General features: G+C 35.7%; 1 protein-coding gene across 2 annotated transcripts in view; it reads right to left on the reverse strand.

The window, feature by feature from the left end:
* Nucleotides 1-12,811, reverse strand: part of AGMO (alkylglycerol monooxygenase) — a 390,408-nt gene that overhangs the window by 132,160 nt on the left and 245,437 nt on the right. The window lies entirely within an intron of this gene.

Below are 12,811 nucleotides of genomic sequence, written 5' to 3' on the forward strand. Positions count from 1 at the left end.
AAATAAAGGTGTTCCTGCTGAGACCCTTCATGTGACCCATGTGACTGTCCAGCCCAGCTGATCCCTATATAGTCCAATAAGTGAGCCTAAGAGAAATGAACAGTGGAACCACAATGTATTTGTGAGAAATAATAAATAAGCCCTTTTGGGTTGGTTTGTTATGTAGAAACAGATAAACACCAAGAAAAGCTGAATTTTACCAAAAACAGAAAGAATGAAGAATCTATGAACCATGAAGCTGCTAAGAACTGTTAAACCTTCCTTCACTTACTGATTCAGGTATTTTGACCAAACATTTAGGTAACAAGGGACATCTGATTCTACATGTCATGTTATTTGAAATCAATAAATATTTAATTCAGCATTCTATGTAAGATTAAAATTCCAGCAACATGCTCTCCTCCATTTGGGTAACAGCTCTGTAGCAGGTGCTGCCAGGGCTCCTTTAATACTTACTGAATAAATAAATGCTGAACAGTCTTATTGTTGTTGCTGCTGAGTGTTGGCTTCCTCTTCTGCACAAAAACACCTGAGGTGGCAAACTGTTAACATTGGTAAATTTTTTTTTTTTCAAAAGATCTGCCCAGGCAAGATAATCATGTTGAAAAGGTAACTAATAAGAAGGCATGACAAGGGGAACCTGTGTGGCTCAGTCGTTAAGCGTCTGCCTTCGGCTTAGGTCATGATACCACGGTCCTAGGATCGAGCCCCGCATCGGGCTCCCTGCTCAGCGGGAAGCCTGCTACTCCCCCTGCTTGTGTTCCCTCTCTTGCTGTGTCTCTCTCTGTCAAATAAATAAATAAATAAAATCTTAAAAAAAACTTTTTTTAAAAAAAAAGGCATGACAAATTAGATTCCAGAGTTGGACAACAGGAAGGATGTTTCCTAAAGGTTAAAATGCATACGAATGGTGCTACTTGATATGATTTCAGTCAGAAATCTGGAATAGGTTGCTAAGGGTCCCTCCAAGGATATCCTCTTTGGATGCAGGTGGGATTTTCTGCACTCCAAAATGAGTCCCATCCCAAGGTCTTTAAGATCTAAAGCACTACTCTCCATTACTTAGCAGGGACTTCAGGTACGCTGAAAGGTATGTACCCTATATCCATCACTTGGGGGACTCAAGTATATGTATCTTCTGACATCGAATGTGTCCTCAAGGCTGATCTCCAGGACCCATAATCAGGGCCTGTGAGACAAAAAAAAGTACATCTCTGTGAGTTTCCAGGTTGTTACTTAATTTTTTTTTGTTTGGATTGATCATGTGATTTATTTATTTTTTATTTTATTTTTAGTTTCAAGTTTTTATTTAAATTCCAGGTAGTTAATATACGGTGTAACATTAGTTTCAGGTACAAAGTTTTTGTTTTTGTTTTTTACTTATCTTAATTTCATTTGTTTGTTTTGACCTTATTCAAATGAATTTTTGGGGATATACACATTTAAAATAAAACAGGAGGGCGCCTGGGTGGCTCAGTCGGTTAGGCGACTGCCTTCGGCTCAGGTCATGATCCCGGAGTCCTGGGATCGAGTCTCACATCGGGCTCCCTGCTCGGCGGGGAGTCTGCTTCTCCCTCTGACCCTCTCCCCTCTCATGCGCTCTCTCTATCTCATTCTCTCTCTCAAATAAATAAATAAAATCTTAAAAAAAATAAAAATAAATAAAAAAATAAAATAAAACAGGAGTTAGGATGGAAATGTGAATGCTAGAAGTGACTCTGACAATTACATTAAAGCTAAACATCCCTATGTTCCTGAATAATCACATTTAATGCCATTTTCATAGGGATTTAATTTTCAGATATGACTTTTGTGAGTTAGGATTTTTATTTTTACTAGTATTTTTATTTCAAAAACTTATGACCTTTTAAATTGGGTATTTCTGTTTCTGGGTATTTTTAACTTTAGGGTTTTCTATTACTATAGTGAAAAATTTTCCATTTAAAATAAGTGTATTTAAATTTTAAAAGATGAGGTAATTAAAGAAAAATATTGAGATGAATCAAAATGACCTGCAGACACATCATAGTTGTTTTTTTTCTTTTCTGTTGAAGTAGGTTTCTTCCAAGAAATCCCTAACTATGCCAATGAAAAAAGTTACATGATCTTTCTCATGACTTTATTAGAAATAAAGTAACCTGCTGTATATTAGAGCCATAATTTTATTTATCCATGTATTTTTTTCATTAGCTTAACTTCCAAGACTGAGGAATGAGCCAGTAGTGGCAACTGAGTATGAATGTTTCACTGAGGGCCTTGTAGGTTATGGTAAAGGGTTTGGATTTTATTCCAAGTGCCATCTAAAGCTATTTAGCAGTTTAAATTAAACTTGATCATGTTATACATATAAAGTGTATCAGAAAGTATCAAGCATAGAGTAAGGTGAATGAATATTTAGGAATATACTGTATCAGACCTAACAAGATATGCTGGTGCTTTCAGTTAGGTTGGTGACAATGGGGATGAAGTCTAAGAAGTATTTTGGAGTAGAAGTCACAGAAGTTGCTGAGTGGGTGGCAAAAGAGAAGGTAAAACAAGAATGATTACTAGATATATGAATTAAGTGAAAGTGTCTGTGGTGCCTATTTATTGAGATCTAAATCTACTGAGATGGAACAGAATATGTAGGAGAAAGGCATTAAGAGCTCACCTTTGCATATGCAATTGTCTGATGTGTCTACCTCATTCAGGAGAAGATCTTAAATAGGTAACAGAATGTGTGAGTTTACAGCTGAGGTTAGAGTTCTGGTCTGGGGATAAAATTTTGGGAGTCATCACTACATCCATGGTGTTTAAAGAAATAGAAATGGGTGAGGGTGGATAGAGAAGAAAGCAGGATCCCAGGACCAGGCCCTGAAGAATAACAACACTGAACATAAATCACTATTTTCACTCTTGTTCTTAGCCAGTGTTTATTGAGTTTTCTAGCACTTGTAACTAAATGAATCCAGACTAAAAATAAAAATAAAAAAAAAAGAACGCCCAACATTGACACATAACAGTAGCTAAACAATTCAAGGCACGATTCACAGTATAGCATGTCAAAGGCACAGGTTACAGACTTGCCTGGGTTTGAATCCTGTCTTTTCTGCATACAGGATTGTGGCCTTGGGCAAATTACTTGTCAATTTCCTCATCTGTTAAATGTGACATATAGTAGCATCTACATTATAAAGTTGCTATGAGTATTTAAGGAAATTATATTTATAAACCACTTGGAATACTACCTGTAGCATTTGTAAACTAAAATTACCTATGATATTTATTGGTAAAAATTTAAAAAAATGATGATATAGCGAAAAAGCTTATATATGAATATAGTTTAACTTAAGCTTTCTGATTATTTTAGTGAAAAATCTATAAATAAAAAGTCAACAACTAAACTCCTCATTCTGTTCCTTTCTTGCTAAGCTAAGCAGATGACATGATTATGTAGAAAATCTGAAAGAATCAACAAAAAACTCCTGGGACTAATAAGTGATTAGGATAAGGTTGCAGGGTATAGGGTTAATAGAAAAAGTCAATCACTTTCCTACATACCAGGAATGAACCAGTGGAATTTGAAAATAAAAGTGCAATGCAATTCACATTAAAACTAAAAAAAAAATTATGCAGGCAATAAATCTAACAAAATACTGTATATACAAGTTCTGTATGAGGAAAATTACAAAACTCCAAGAATGAAATAAAAAACTAAATAAATGGAGGGGGCGCCTGCGTGGCTTAGTCGGTTAAGCATCCAACTCTGGATTTTGGCTCAGGTCATGATCTCAGGGTTGTGAGACAGAGCCCCATATGGAGCTCCCCACTTAGCGGGAGTGTGCTTAAGATTCTCTCTCTCCCTCAGCCACTCCCTCCCCATACTCTCTCTCTCTCAAATAAGTAATCTTAAATAAATAAATAAATAAATAAATGGAAAGATACTCTGCATTCACGTATAGGAAGACTCAATATTGTCAAGATGTCAGTTCTTCCAATTAGATTCAATGCAATCACCATCAAAATCCCAGCAAGTTAATTTGTGATATTGACAAACTGATTCTAGTTTACAGGAAAAGGCAAAAGACCCAGAATAGCCAACACAATATTGAAGGAGAGGGACAGTGTTGGTGGATTAACACTACCTGACTTTAAGACTTACTGGAAAGCAACAATGATCAAGGTAGTGTAGTATTCGTGAAAGAATAGGCAATTATATCAATAGGACAGAATAGAGAGTGAGGAAATCGACCCACATAAATATAGTCAAAAGATCTGTGACAAGGGAGCAAGGACAATGCAATGGAGCAAAGATAGTCTTTTCAAAGAAAGGTGCTGAAAGAAATGGACATACACACAAATGAATCTGACACAGACATTATACTCTTTACAAAAATTTACTCAATGATCACACATTTAATTTAAAAATGAAAAACTATAAAACTCCTAGAAGATAACATAGATGATCTTGGGTATGGCATTGCTTTTTTAGATACAACACCAAAGATACACTCCATCAAAGAAATAATTTATAAGCTGAATTTTTAAAATTAAAAACTTCTGCTACGCAAAAGACAATGTCAAGAGAATGAGAAGACAAGCTACAGACTGGGAGAAAAGATTTCCTAAAGACACATCTGATGAAGAACAGTCATCTAAAATATACAAAGAACTTTTAAAACTCAACAATAGTGTTGTAATGAGCACTGGGTGTTATACTTAACTAATGAATCATTGAACACTACATCAAAAACTAACCATGTACTATACAGTGGCTAACTGAACATAATAAAACAAAAAAGCCTCAACAATAAAAAAAACAACAGAATTTTAAAAAATGGGCCAAAGATCTTAACTGACACCTCACCAAAGAACATACAATCATACAAAAAGATGCTCCATATCATATGTCAACAGGGAAATGCAAATTAAAACAATGAGATATCACTAAACACCTATTAGAATGGCCAAAATCTGGAACTGTTAACACCAAATGCTAACACCAAATGCTGGTGAGGATATGAAGCAAAAGAAACTCTTATTCAGGGATGCAAAATGGTATAGCCATTTTGGAAGACAGTTTGGAGATTTCTGACAAAACTAAACATACTCTTACCATATGATCCAGCAATTGTGCTCCTTCATATCTACCCAAAGGAACAGAAAACTTATGTCCACAAAAAAACCTGCACAGGGTGTTTATAGCATTGTTATTCATAATTGCCAAAACTTGGAAGGAACCAAAATGTCCTTTAGTAGGTGAATGAATAAACAAACTGTGGTACATCCAAACAATGGAAAATTGTTCAGCACACACACACAAAGAGCTATGAACCCATGAAAAGACATGAAGTAAACTTAAATGTATATTACTAAGTGAAAGAAGACAATCTGAAAATATTTCATACTGTCTGATTCCAACTATATGACTAAAGGCAGAACTATGGACACAGTATAAAGATCAGTGGTTATCACGGATTGAGGAGCACAGGGAGGGATGACAAGGCAGAGCACAGAGGAGTTTTAGGGCAGTGGAAATACTCTGTATGATCCTATAACAATGGATACTTGTTACTATACATTTGTCCAAACCATAAATTTTCAACACCAATAGAGAGCCATAAGGTAAATTATGGACTTTGGGTGGCTCTGATGTGTCAACCTAGGTTCATCTGTTGTAACAAATGCACTATTCTGGTGGGGAATGTTGATAGTCAAAGAGGCTGTGCATGTGTGGGGGCAAGGGGTAGATGGGAAATCTCTACCTTCCCCTCAGTTTTGCTGGAAAACTTAAATTGGTCTAAAAAATTAGTCTTAATTAAAAATATCATGGTTTCATGACATGATTTCAGTTACTTTACAGTGACACCTCATATAGATAGCAGCCCCGGGACTCTGATAGCACAGCTGGTGGGAGTACCTCCCATCCATGTTGTGCTGCTCCCTGGCATTGCCAACAGCATTCAAATGTCTTTAACTGAAGCTCTGACTTCTCTCTGGTTGTCCAGACATATCTTTTATATATTTCATCTTAACTCCTATTACAAAACTGTGAACAGGTAAACTTGGCTAAGAAAAAAAAAAGACTTCACGATATAGGATTAAAGATAATATATGTTCATTAAAAAATGCAGTAATCACAAAGAAAAAAATTCAAGTCACAACACATAAACACAACCACTAATAAAATGTCGATGTATTTTCTTCCCATCTACCTTCTCTGCATTGAATTGTTTGTGCAAAACAGATTAAGAATTCTATCAGCAGGAAGATAACTATGAAATCAATAAACACAATCCCATCAAATAAAATTGAACTTGGAGATCCACTACCACTTTTAACTTTTCCTCCTAGATTCTTCCCATCTTAGTTCATGGTAACTGCATCCTTTTATTTTCTCAGACCAAAACCATCATAGTCATTCTCAACTCTTTTTTTTCCCATTTTCTCATCTGACCTGTGAGCAAATCTTGCCTTTTCTACTTCAAGATTGCTTCCTGAATTTGACAACTTCTCACGTTCTCTAGGACACTCATTTCTCTCACCTTCATGCCTATGACAGTGTCCTAACTCGTGTCCTCGCACCCTCTTCCTACCCCCCTTTCATTGTCCTCAACTCAGCCATCAAAGTGATCTTAAAATGTCAGTTCATACACATCCTCTGCTTCAACTCTCCAGGGGGGTCATTTTACCTGGAGTAAAATGCGTAATTACAATGACCAAAAGGGCTCACATGGTCTGACCCCCATTACTGCTCTGACTGTATTTTCTACCACTTTCCCTCTTGCTTACTCAATTGCAAACATGTGCAGTGTTCACGTCCATAATAGGACAATGTGCCTCGGCACCTTTGCACTTGATGTTGCCTTTACGGGCTCTTCTGCTGGAATCCATATGGTTTTTGCCCTCACATCAGGTCTTAACTGAAATGTCACCACCATGTTCTAAAAAATTTTGCCTCCTCCATCCCTGATGTATTTTTTAATAATGATCTGCTAAGCCATATATGTGAGTATAAACATATATGTCTATGTATGTAAGTATTTGAGTTATTGTGTCCATCTTCCCCAACTGTGGCAGACAGAAACTAGGGTGGCCACATGATCCCCACCCTTGCCGTTTATGACCTGTTAGCTTGTACAATCCCCTCTCCTGGAGTGTGGATGAGGCCTAGGGCTTGCTTCTAGCCAACAGAATATGGCACAGATGAATGGATTTTGCAGCTGTAATTAGGATCCTAAATCAGTTGTTTTTCATTTGATAAAAAAGGAGATTCTCCTGGAGGAGCCTAGCTTAATCAGCTAAAAGCTCTTAAGAAGAGCGGTTGAGCCCTAAAGCAAAGTTCTCCTTCCAGGTTTGATGAAGTAAGCAGCCATGTTGAGGCTGCCCACGTGGGGTGGACCTGCAGGCAGCCTCCAGCACCTGAGAGCAGCCTCCACTCAAAAGCCAGCAAAAAGCCGGGGCCCTAAGTCATACAGCTGCAAGGAAATGAGTTCTGTCAACAATGTGAATGAGCTCAGAAGTGGATTTTTCCGTCGTTGAGCCTCCAGATGAGAACACAATCTGGCCAAGACTTACCTTAAATGCAGCCTCTGGAGACCCTGAACGGAGTTTTGAGCAAAACTGTGCCTGACCTCCTGACCCATGGGAACTGTTAGATAATAAATGTGTGTTGTTTTAAGCCACTAAATTTGTGGTAATTTGTTACACAGCAATCAAAAATTAATACACTGATTAAAAGCTAATCTCCACAAAGACAGGGCTTTTTGCTCTGTTTTTACTGGAGCTGGTGTTCCAGTAAGTGTGGAATAAACGTTTCTGCCTACCACTGAAAGCATTAGGCAAGCTGGTTCTATCCTCCATGGGCATTTATTTACCTCCTATCAGGATCCACACTTTGGGCTGCTGTTACTAGGCTCCTGTCATCACTTAAGCAGCCCATGGTCTCCCCTGATTCATGGACTTTTCATTGTACTCTCCCTTAAGTCAAGTGCTCTCCACCTTCCTCCCAAATTCTTCCTCTCCAAATTCTACCCAGCTCTTGTGCACATCTTCAGCAGATACAAGTTGGTTTACCCTTTAGGAGTGATGTTTTAATGACATAACTAAACTAAAATCTATAAATCAGATTTTAAAGCCATTCTTCAAATTCCAAAAGTTCTTTTGTAATCAACTCAAATTATTTGGCCACTAGAAAGCAGGTATTTTCAGGTTCATATTTTCATTGCTTTAAATGTCCTAGTTTTAAAAACATTATTTTAAATGTGTATGCGTAGCTTCTGTATGTATGTGTGTTTATAATATATATGTATATAATTATTATGAATAATTCTCACTACTTACATACCAGGTATTATGCTACATTCTATCTCCTTTAGTCCTTTGAATATCAAAACAATCCCTGGGGGATTTTTATTCTTCTTTTTGCTGAGGGAAAAAGCTAGGGAGCTAAGCTGTGGTTATTTTAGATAACTTCCTGAAGACCACACAACCAATTGACAGAGCTGGGAATGACACTTAGATTTGTGTGACTTCAAAGCCAATACTTTCTCCAGTACCTTAACTATCTTCTCAGTTAAAGAAAAAGTTATATGAAACAAAATACATATAGGATCAAAATATCTGTAAATGAGTATTTCCCATTCTCTTATATACATGTATACTTATCAAAAATTGCTATTTATTTTTGATTTTGCTATCTTCCCTTTAAAAAGGCTCATCAGATTAGATATTTTTAAAGCTACTGATGTAAGAAAAAAATAAATCAACCACAGTTTCATAGGCACATCTTAGAAAGAACAAATTACACATGAGATAGTAGAAAAAAAAAATGTGCTGTATGTTAGTGAGAAATGAATGAATGGAAGAATGAAGGGATTGTTCTTCTGTCAAATTTCCTGTGCATGAGGGGTACCTGGGTGGCTCAGATGGCTAAGCATCTGCCTTCAGCTCAGGTCATGATCATTCGGCTTAGGTAATAGTCCCAGGGCCACGGGATGGAGTCCCGGGTCAGGCTCCCTGTTCAGCGTGGAGTCTGCTTGAGATTCTCCATCTCCCTCTGCACCACAAACCCCTGACACTCACGCTCTTTAAATAAATAAATACATAAATAAATAAAATCAATCTTTTTTTAAAAAAAGTATATGAATTGGTGGTCAAAATATTAACTGACCTCACTAAAGAAATATGCAAGGGCATGGACTAACCACTGCACACACTAAATAAACAACTATGCATTTCTATAGCAGTTAATTCTATTTATAAATAGTCCCAGCACCACTCCTTTGCTTCATATTCTTATGGATAGAAGCTAAAGGGAATACATTTTCTACATACAGATCACACAGGATCAAATTTAAAATCTGCTTTGTACTTGTGACTCAGAATTGTAATTACCTAAGAGCTGTTTTATAATCTAAGTAAAATTTTATGGTCAATATTCCATCCTGTGTGTGCTTGTGTGTATGTGTTTAAAGCTGTGGGTGTAACCAGCAGTACAGGCCTAGTGTGGAAGGATGGTTACCGTGCAAATCTATGGCATCTGACTTACATAATGAAGTAGTATAACAGAAAAACTTCCAACCAGCCTTCTAGGTAAATAGAGAAGAGTCACAGGGCTGCAAGCTGATGTTGCCAATATATACAACATTAATTTATAAAAGAAGGGATTAACTGCTTCAATGACACTGATTTTAATGATAGCTTCAAAGAAAAATGATGAGAACATTGTGTCCTTAATAATACATTCACCCCTGATTCCTACTGAATGTAGTCACGGAGGCTATTTATTAGGTTTTTCTCCCCATTTAATGCAAAGAATTAGTTCTATTAATACTACAATAAATAGTAAAAATTTACATAATTTCTAATATGAGGAAAACACAAATATGAAATTCACAATTAAGACTATAAGAACTGATAACTCGTTTTTTTTTTTTAAAGATTTTATTTATTTATTTGACAGAGAGAGAGATAGCGAGAGCAGGAACACAAGCAGGGGGAGTGGGAGAGGGAGAAGCAGGCTCCCCGCTGAGCAGGGACCCCACCCCTGATGCGGGGCTCGATCCCAGGACCCTGGGATCATGACCTGAACTGAAGGCAGTCGCTTAACCGACTGAGCCACCCAGGCGCCCCTGATAACTCGTTTTTTTTTAATTTTGAATTTAAAGAACATAAGAATTGATAACTAGTAATTTGCATTTTTCTTGAACTCAAAAAAGAAGTGGAAGAAAAGGCTGCTTCACTAGTAAAACATTGATAATGAAATACTTGCCCAGTCTTTACCATATAGTTATTGACCTCTGGTCAGAGAAGACTTGTGGAGTTTTACCAATGGAAATTCAATGGTTAATAATAATGATGATGATAATACTTTAATAATAATAGCAGCAATAATATTTAATTATAAAATAGGGTACTAATAGTAATATGAACAAAGATAGTAACTAAAATGTTTCAGGTGCTTCCTATGTGCTACCCTTTGTCATTAAATTTTTGCACCAAACCATGTAAATAGATAGTATTAACACACCATATTAAGGAAATGTTTTCTTGGCAAATCACAGTCAGTGTTTAGTCGTGAAGAATCAGCAGTCTGTGTGCCTAGATGGACAAGAACAGGTTCTGGAAAGAGTAGGTGAGCAGCCTGAAAGATTTTGCCATTATGTCTTCCCTCCCTTGAATCATGAACTAAAGATAATTCAGAGGTAAGTTATTGAAGCCATTAGTCTTTTCAAAACATTTTTGCCATCAAATTGATAAGACCTTTTTTTTTTTGGTCTTTATGTTTTTCAAAGTACTTTTGCTACGTTGCATCTGTATTTTTTATCTAAATTCCTTGAGGTGAATAAGTATTGCTATCATTACATGGAAGAAAATGTTGCTAAATTAAGAGTCACAGTGTCAGACTGTCTGAATTTATATCCTGACTTGTTCACTTATTAGTTATGTTAATTCAGACAAGTTTTCAACCTCTCTGTAACTCAATTTTTTGTTATAAAAATAATAATAGTAGCTATACCCCATTACACTGATACGAAGATTAAATGAAGTAATAGGAGTAAGGCGTTTAGAACATAATAAAATCTCAGTGCATGTCAACTCTCATCAAACCTATTTTACGGGTAAACAACCTGAGGCACAGAGTCTCATGTCATAGAGTCAGCATTAGACTAAGAGTTCATAATCATGACTTTTAGGTTCAACATTATTTGCTCCTCTACTCAGTTGTTCCCATACTTGACTTTTGGATCCTGAGGCAAACCAAAGTATTATTCCAAGGGATCTTTCATTTCATATAAAATTATAATAATAATAGCATCTAATATTTATTGAGCATGTACTGTATGTTACGCACTATGCTAAATCTCTTACACAGATTCTCCTTTAATCCTCAAATTTCTATTAGACAGACCTTATTATTTCATCCATTTATAGACAAAGAATGCAAGGCAAAGAATATTTAAGCTGACAAATACTAGTAAGTTTCTGATTTAGAAATCAAATTCAGGCAATGTGGCTTCAAAGCTCAAGTCTTAGCCACTCATGTTCTCCTACTGACTAAAATAAGTAAATGGACAGCATCTCACCACTAGAATTCATCATGTTCAAAAGTCAGACACACTACACTGTTCTCCACTATCCCATCATCAAAGAACCCCAAATTCAATATGGTTCTATAATCCTACATTCCCATTTGTTTATACCATGGCTACCTTAAAGAACCCATTTCTCTACTTCTGGATCATTGAAGATAAACTACCATAGTATACCCAAGAGTAGATTCATTAATTGGAATTATTTTCTTTTATACCTATAATTACAATATCTTCCCTCATTAGAGTGTGAGAATGCTATTCTTTGATTTTAATATTTTATTTTTTGGCATGTATATTTCCAAATTTCATTAAATATGTATAATTTATGTTTCTTCATTTTGTTTTTAGGTTGTAATCTCAAGAAACAATATAAGTACCCATCATATAAACTTTATTTAGTACCTATTTAAATGCAAAATGTATTAGATGGATGATATCTAGTATCCTGATACTAACATTTTATGCCTCATTTCCTAAATTTACATGACTTTTAAAGAAATATAATCAGGTGGTGCAGAAATGTAAAGGTAGTAAAGAATATTAACTTAATGTTAAGAAAATCTTCCCCATATTTTTTTCTCCTACTCACACAATTGGCCTTTCCATAGGCAACCATATATTAAATTCTATTTATCTTTCCAGATATATTTACATGTATATAATATATACATTTATACATATACATCTCTCCTCCCTCATTTTTAGACTCATATGCCTTGTATGGTAGCGCCAGATTGTTTTCCAAAGAGTTTGCTCCAATTTACTATCATTACTAAATTATAAAGTGCCTATTTTAGTCTTTCCATTGATGCTGGCAGAAGGTTTGCTTTCATGTTTCATGTTTAAAAGGGGTTACCTATTGTATATTCTGGGCATGTTAGTAGGCTTTTCAGCACCAAAGTTAAATGATATAACTCTTAATTTAAAAGAATAAAACCGTGTCCATTAAAAGTTTAGTGATGAGAATAAAATTTTTTTAACAGTTGTCTAAGATCTGAGATAATAAATATATACCCCCCAGTTTTTGGAAGTTCTTGGAAGATAAGTTTTAATCATCACAGAAGGTTAAATTTTAACTTATATTTTTCAGTTGTAGAAAAATCTCAGTGACATCAATGGTTTATTTCTATAAAATCATCATCTCTTGTGGGTAACTGATACGACATTTTAAACAAATCTTTACCTTAAAAGCCGTAAATAACTTTCTGTAATTTTTTTACTTGCTGAAAACCAAC

The sequence above is a fragment of the Zalophus californianus genome, chromosome 12 (assembly GCF_009762305.2).
Source record: "Zalophus californianus isolate mZalCal1 chromosome 12, mZalCal1.pri.v2, whole genome shotgun sequence".
NCBI lineage: Eukaryota > Metazoa > Chordata > Mammalia > Carnivora > Otariidae > Zalophus > Zalophus californianus.